General features: G+C 37.5%; 1 non-coding gene across 1 annotated transcript; it reads left to right on the top strand.

The window, feature by feature from the left end:
* Nucleotides 1–7,670: 7,670 nt before the first annotated feature.
* On the top strand, nt 7,671–7,777 carry LOC122124496. The gene has a single exon (XR_006150571.1). It is a non-coding gene; the product is annotated as a U6 spliceosomal RNA (small nuclear RNA).
* Nucleotides 7,778–8,258: the final 481 nt, after the last annotated feature.

Here is an 8,258-nt window from a genome sequence, read left to right as displayed (position 1 = left end):
TGTTTCTTGGATGAATTAGGGTGCCCTGTTGTTTGGCAAATAGATATTTAGAATTGTAATATCCTCCTGAAGGAGAGATCCCTTAATTAGTATGTACCGACCTTTTCACTAATTTTAATTAAAAGCCTATTTTATCTGATAATAGGATTGCAACTCCTTCCTGTTTATGGGGGCCTTTTGCTTGGTAGATTTTGTTCCAGTTTTTAAAATTGAAAATGTGTTTGTTTTTGTGGGCAAGATGTGACTCTTGAAGGCAGCAGATAGAAGGATCTTGCTTTTTAATTCAAGTAGACAGACTTTGTCGCTTAATTGGAGAGTTAAGCCCGTTAATGTTGAGAGATAGAACTGAGAGGTATTTGGGAGTTCCTGCCATTTTATCTAACTACTTCGGGGCTGCTGTAACTGTGTTCTTCCTATGGTTCTTGGATTCTCAGTTTGGGTGCTCTTTCTTGGCCTTTATTGTGGTCTTGTTGGTTTTCTCTGTGTAGGACATCTTTAAAATTCTTTTGTAGGGCTGGTTTGGTGGGGATATATTGTTTCAATTTTTGTTTGCTATGGAAGGGTTTTATTTGACCTCTGATTACTAAGGAGAGTATAGCTGGATAAAATATTCTTGGTTGATAGTTGTTTGTCTTTAGGGCATGGCTTACACCATTCTAGGCTCTTCTTGCTTTGATTGTCTCTGCTGAGAAATCTGAGGTGATTCTAATTGATTTCCCTTTATAGGTGATTGATATTTTCTCCATGACAACTTTAAGGATCTTTTCCTTGTTCTGAATTAATCCTTTGTGCATTATAATGTGACAATGGGATATCTTGTTCTGGTCTAGTCTATTGGGAGTTCTAAAAGCTTCTTGTATCTGAATAGACCTATCTTTTTGCATGTTTGGGAAGTTCTCTGCTAGGATCCTGTTAAACAAATTTCCTAGACCATTGACTTTTGGCTCTAGGTGTTCCTCTACACCCATTATCCTCAGATTAGGCCTTCTAATGGTAAGACACCAAGGGTTGAATGTTGAATAGATCTATGATATTTCTTGGATTTGTCTTGGATGGTTGTATGTTCTTTCTCTATAATATCTAGGCTGTCTTCTATCCTCAGAATTCAATCTTCAGCATGGCCTATCCTACTATCCAGACTTTCTACTTTTTTTTTCTTTTCCTTCGAGTTGGTCAGTATTTATGGCTTCTAATTCTTTGATGGATCTTTGTTTTAGATCTTGTATGAAATTCTTTCCTTCCTTAATTTGGTGTTCAGTGTTTATTCTCAAATCACTTGGTGGATTGGTTATGGTTTCCTTGGACTCCCATTCCTTCGGTTGGGATCCATTCAGCATTCCCTTTGTGTACTCCCTGACTTCTATCAGCTCTCTGTTTATGGATTCCATGAATGCCTCTTGTGATCTTTGTCTATGCTCATCCCATTCTTGCAATTCCTTTATTACTCTTTGATTAGCTTCCTCACGTTCATGCAATTCCTGTAGTTCTCTTTGACTGATCTCAGCCTACTCACACAATTCCTTTATTTCTCTTTGAGTGTTCACAAGCTGGTCATGCAATTCTTTTATCTATCTTTGAGTAGCTTTCTCACACCTATGAGCTTCCTGTTTTGACCTTTGGTTTGCCTCCTCTCTCTCTATCATGCTCACACATAGTCCTTTGCAGATTTTCAATTTTTTTTTTTACCATGTTTACCATTAGTGTTTGTAGAGCTTTTTGGGAGCTCTCCACTGGATTATTCATCATCTGTTCTGTCCATGATTATCATGAGTGGGAGTTGAGATACCCGGACTTGCCATTTTTCTTGTATTTTTCCAGTTTATTCTGCCCATTTGGGATGAGAGTAACACCAGTTTGTGCTAGAAAACTATCATAAGGCAAGCATCAACAAAGTCTGTAGTTGCACAGTCAAAAGCCTGCAGGTGTAATCTAGTTCAACAGATATATTTTTCAACATCAAACAACTATGTATTAATAGGCTATGAACCACAAAGAAGAATTTGGCAAACCAGAAATGATTAAGTTTAGTGAGAGGTGTGGATATAAATAAGAATAGAGGGATGTGGAAAGGTAGAGGGAAATAAGTTCAATAGAATGATAGTAGAGACTGGGAAAAAAAGAAAGAGAAAAAGAGACAAGCAGAAATAGTGAAACAAAAATTAAAAATTAAAAAGTGAAACACTGAAGAATGATGCAAATTAAAAACGCAATATTCAGAGAAGGACGGGAATAGGATAAGAGAAGGGGAGGGATAGAAAGGAGACGTGAAAAGTTAAAAAATAAGAATGCTTAAAATTTTATATAGGTATATAGAGGTAGTATGGCTATTAAGGAATTTAATTCTAAGAGGTTTTGAATTCAGTAATAAATTTCTGGATTAAGTTGTACAAGGGGGGATAACGTCTAATAATCGACTACAGGTATATATGAGAATGAGGAGAACAGCAATTAAATCACGCAAAGAAGAATGAATGAGAAGAAAAAGTGAAAAGAATGAGAAAGAAAGGAGAAAAGGGTCAAAAGGTCAGTAGAGCTAAACAAAAATGAAAAAAAGCACGCACATACATATACCCCTAAAATAAAAATTAGAAGAGGAAGAGAAAAAGTTAATAGAAAACAATTTTTAAAGTTAAATATTAAAAATTTTCTTACTAGAGACCCAGAAAAACAAAAAAAATCAAAAAAAGGTTGGACAAACTGGATTGCATGCAATTGCAGAGCTACTGCCTGGCAAAGGACATAGCTAGCAAGATCAATAGAAATCCCACGGATTGGGAGAAGATCTTCACTAGCCATACAACAGATAAGGGACTCATATCTAAAATATACTTGGAACTCAAAAAATTAAATCCCCCCCAACAACAAATCCTCAAAGAAACAACTGCCCAATAAATAAGTGGGCGAAAGGCTTAAAGAGAAACTTCTCTGAAGAAGAAAGAAGGATGGCCAATAGACACACGAAGAAAAGCTCAACCTCCCTAGCCATAAAAGAAATGCAAATCAAAACAACATTAAGATACCACCTCACTCCAGTTAGAATGGCAAAAATCAAGAACTCTAATAACAACAGATGCTGGAAGGGATTTAGACAGAAGGGAACCTTAATTCATTGTTGGTGGGACTGTAAACTTGTTCAACCACATTGGAAAGTAGTATGGAGGTTTCAAAAAAGACTCCACATAGAGCTCCCCTATGATTCAGCAATCCCACTTTTGGGCATTTACCCAAATGTTTACAAACAAGACCACACTAAACCTACCAGCACAACTTTGTTTATTGCACCATTATTTACTATAGCTAAGATATGGAACCAACCCAGATGCCCCTCAGTAGATGAATGGATCAAGAAAATGTGGTATATATACACACTGGAATTCTATGCCTCCATTTGAAAGAAGTACATTGGCCCCATTTTTTAGGAAATGGAAAGACTTGGAAAAAATTATATTAAGTGAAGTAAGCCTAGCCCAAAGAAACATAGATCCCATGGTTTCCCTTATTTGCAATAGTTAGTATATGTATCAGTCAAGCAGAAAAGGTCAGATAAGTGATGTTAGGAAAATGAACCCTAAGATATGTATTTAAATGTTTTTTTTCTTTCATGCATTTGTGTCTATTGCATTTATAAGATTATTTCTTTGTTGCTTTGTATGTCCCTCCCCCACATTATAACCCCTGCTTTCAATGTATTTGACGTCGGTATAATTTGTGAAGGGGAAGGGGAAAACAAGTCATTTATATAAGGATACAGGTGGAGCTGTTGCAACAATGAGAAGTACAAGTTGTCATGTCGAAAACGAACTTTACAACTTTGTTGGGGGTTGGGGGCAGGATTTGGTTCCGGGGCAGGGGGAGGCTTGGAAGGGATCAGAAGGGGAAAAAAAGGAGGTGGCTACAATGCTTGATAAGAAATGTACTCATTATCTTGCCCATGTAATTTTAACCCCTTTGTAAAGTTTTTTCACAATTAAAATAAATTAATTAAAGGTACCAAAAAAGTTCTTTGCTTTTTTTGGGTGAGATGGGAAGATCCTGTATTTCCCTTGTGTCCATATTCAGTCTCTTTTTGGAGTCTCTGGTCTGCTTGTGGTGTTTTATTTTCCTGTAACTTTATTGTTTTCTTAAGTCAGGTTGTTTGAGTAGGCAGAAAAATGCTTTGCTTTCCCCAGGATATTGTCATCCTCCTTCCAGGCTAGTTCAATGGGAGGGATATCTGCTTTGAGTATCCCAAAAGAGGGTGATGGCTGTTTCTTCTACTTTGGAGATGCTGTGATGGGGTAGGTTCTGGGTAGTGTTGAGGCCTTTCATCGAACAGTAGCTTTGCTCTGAGGGGCTAGCTTCTGAGGTAGTCACAGAGCCCAGCCAGGAGCCATTCTCAGGGTTTACTGTTACTGAATTTCAATTGATTGTCTAGACTGTTGTTGGGAGGGGCAGTCTGTGGCTCTGTTTATCCAGTGAAGAAAGCCGCTCCTGGGGCTGTTGCAGGCCTGGGCTGGGTGAATTTTCCCTGGGTGGAGCTGAGCCTGGAAGTTCAGGTTAGATTCCTGTGAACTGCTAAATGACTTTTTGTTTTCATCCAAGGACTGAGTTGGAGCTAGCTGCACAGCCAGGCCTTTGCCAGTATCACAGAGGGAGATCTCCGGTAGTGGGCGGGGAGGGGTAGCCTTCCCATCTCTGTTCCCTGAGAAGGAGTGAGGAAGTCAGGCTCCTACTCACACAGGAGTCTGGTTCCTGGGTCATATCTGGGCCTGTGGTCTGAAGGATGAAGATGTCTGCTCCTTGTCAGTTCTTGCTGGTGTTGAGTAGAATCCTCTTGCTTACTGTGTCTGGTGCCTTTGTCCTATACTCTCTGTGTTGCAGGTATGGTGGCTCCGGCCACGACCGCCCCTGCCACATTCGCAAACATGGCTGTTGGCAAGTGCTCAGATTTGTCTCCTTGCCTGGATTTTTCCTCTCTGGCCTAACACTCTGTACTGTGGTTGCACACTTGGTGTGATTCTCTAGCTTAGGACTCTTCACTGGAGCACTGAAACTGCTTTCTATGTGAGAGCTTGTTTAGCTTCCAGCTTCTCCTCAGCTATCTTCCCGGAACCCTAAATTTAAATTTTAAATGACAAATTCTTTTCAAATCCTTTCACTCGGGAAGAGGTGTGGATAGATAAGTGATATGGGCAGAATCAGAATTATTCAGAAGGTTCTAAATGGATGTTTACCTAGTTTTCTCTCAGCTGGATCATAGAATACAGACTGTCCTAACTGGAAAAGTTAGCCTTCCGAGGTTTTCTGCATATAAACACTCCATCAACATTTTGACTACGAAGGTATTAGTACCTGGTCACTTGTTTTTGTTTTTTTTTTGTCGGTCATGCAGACTGAACTCTGGGCCCTGGCACTGTCCCTCACCTTTTTAGCTCAAGGCTAGTGCTCTACCACTTGAGCCACCGTGCAGCTTCTGGCTCTTTTCTGCTTATGTGGTCCCGAGGAATCGAGCCCAGGGCCTGATGCATGCAAGGCAAGCACTCTACCACTGAGCCAACCTTCCAGCCCCTCCATCAACATTTTATTAGAGAATTATTCAAGATTAGCTATATGTTGATTGATAGTGACTGATCATGAGAGAAAGTTGAGGGAAAACCGTCTACACTTCAGTGAGGTTCTGATTTGTGCTTCACAAAATGTTATGAAAGCTCTACATGAGAAATCTAGCAGCTGCATGTCTAAAAATTCCTTGGGTTGTTACATTTTCTGATATTGTCTCAATTCAAATACTTCTCCTTGGAGTTCCGTACTATTTCAATGATGCTGTATTAGCTCCTCATTACAATTTGCAGACTGGTCTTTTTGATGAAATTTGTGCTTTTCAAAATTGCTCTCCAAATTCCTTCCACAAACTGCATACAAAATTTATCTGTAATAATTTGTATCTGTTTATAGTGCATATACATATAGAATGTAGTAAAAATTCTCATAGCAATTATACTGCACTAGCTTGTGGGCAGATTCTAATGTAAATAATATACTGTGTTCATGTAGAGTTTTTGAGTATCCAAAGTAATAAGCTTGTGGTTCTAAAACCAATACCTTACTTATATTGAGTGACAAATACATCTTCATACAAGCAGAGACGTTTTCCTTGTATCTTTTTAACATATATTTTTATTATAAATACTGTATAGATGGGTTACAGTTACGTAAGTAAGGTAATGAGTACATTTCTTATTGAGCATTGCTACCCCCTCCTTTGTTTTTCCCCTACCATCCCTTCCCTTCAAACCTCTCCACCTCCCCCCTTCACCCATCCTCTGGTAGAGTGTCTTGTATATTTCATTGTTACATAGGTCAACCAGTATCCTTATATCTTAAATGAAGAAATTCTGGCTTGATTTATGCTGATTCTACCTGTGTAGACACATCTAAAATCACTGGGCAAGTCCAAGAGCACATAAATGCCATCATTTTTTTGTCAGTTGGTATAATTGTGTTCTACACATTTATTGATAGGTTACAAATTATTCTCAAACTTTAAAACATTAAAAATACTTTCTTTTTTTTTTCTTGTTTTCTTGGCCAGGAAATCAGCAAGACCTCAGTCAGCATTTCTCACATAGGAATTTTCACATGGGTTAGTTAAGTGTATATGTAGAGTCCAGTTTTCTGAGGACTCACTCATCTGCCTAGGAATTCATGCTGGTTGTTGGAAAAAGAGCTCAAGTAAGGATGCCATTTAAACCCTTATTACTTTACTCTTTACCAGGGTATTCTCCTCCTACTTTGGTTGTTGAGAGTGTCTACAAGAGTAAGCATTACCTGAGGAGCAGAGAGACACCATATGAATTATACTTACTGAGGTTTGTAAGTGACTTGCTATCACTTGTACTGCATTTTGTAAGTCAAATCTCTCTAAAACTACCTGTTTTAAGAGATAAGAGGAGTGGTAAATGAACTCTTAGGGACAAATACATCTTCAATATATATTGTTCCAAGTATTCCGTTTAAGTCATATTCAATAACTGGTGAAAATTGTGTTGGCTGAAATTATGTGTCTTTCTCCATGTCTGCATGTATACATGTGTATATGTATGTGTGTGAATAGAAACATACATGTGTACATCATAGCTTATATCATCATTTATTCCTTGCTAATAAATAAAGTAAGGAATTCCTAAAGTTTTAAGAGAAACTGTGTAGTTAAAGTCTTAACTCTTCACTCTACTTCTTTACACAAAGACTTTGCAACTTCTCATTAATAAAGTTTTCATAAACTCTGAAATGTACATACTTAGTACTTAATGTCTGCTACCAAAAATCTTAAATACTTTACAGAAAAGTTTTAGACCTGCCAAACAGTCCTATTTTTGGCATATATAAGCAAAATCCCAAAATTAAGCATATTTAAAACATTAAAACTTAAGAATTGCTGCAATGTTCATTTTGACAGGTGCCTTGTATAGAATAATTGAATTCTTCCTCCTACACATCTCTTGAACTACAAATATCAGGAATTATTTTGTTTTTGGCATGTCTATATTGATTTTATTCTTAAATGTGTGCTTATGTAAGAAATACATGATTCTAAAATTTCACAACTATTCTTTTGAACTTACTTTTTGTTGAATTGTCTAGTTTAATAAAATCAATAAAAATTATACTTTCTATATAATAAATGTACTGTGCTCAATTTAGCATCACATACACTAACATTGGAATGATACAGAGAAGATTAGCATGCACCCTGCACAAGGATGACATGCAAATTCTTGGAGCGTTCCATATTTTTACAACAACAGCTGCTGAAAGGTATGTGGCAACAAAGGAACCATACTGCCTTCTTGGTGGGAGTGTAAACTTGTTCAACTACTTTGGAAAGCAGTATGGAGGTTCCTCAGAAGAATCCACATAAACCTCCCCTATGACACAGTAATCCCACTTTTGGGGATTTACTCAAATGATCATAAACAAGACCATACTAAAACTACCAACACAACGATAGTTATTGAAACATTATTTACGATAGCTAAGATATGGAACCAAACCAGATGCACCCATTAGATGAATGGATCAATTAAATGTGGTATATATACACAATGGAATTCTATGCCTCCATCAGAAAGAATGACATCTCCCAATTTGTTAGGAAATGGAAAAAAAAATATTGAGTGAAGTAAGCCAAGTCCAAAGAAACATAGGTCTCATGATTTCCCTTATTTTCAATAACGAATTTATGTCTGGGATAAGCAGAAAATTTCAAAAGATATGTG

The sequence above is a fragment of the Dipodomys spectabilis genome, unplaced genomic scaffold, assembly GCF_019054845.1.
Source record: "Dipodomys spectabilis isolate Male_0828 unplaced genomic scaffold, ASM1905484v1 ptg000237l, whole genome shotgun sequence".
In the NCBI taxonomy this organism is placed as follows: domain Eukaryota; kingdom Metazoa; phylum Chordata; class Mammalia; order Rodentia; family Heteromyidae; genus Dipodomys; species Dipodomys spectabilis.
This window is presented reverse-complemented; position numbering and strand designations above follow the sequence as displayed.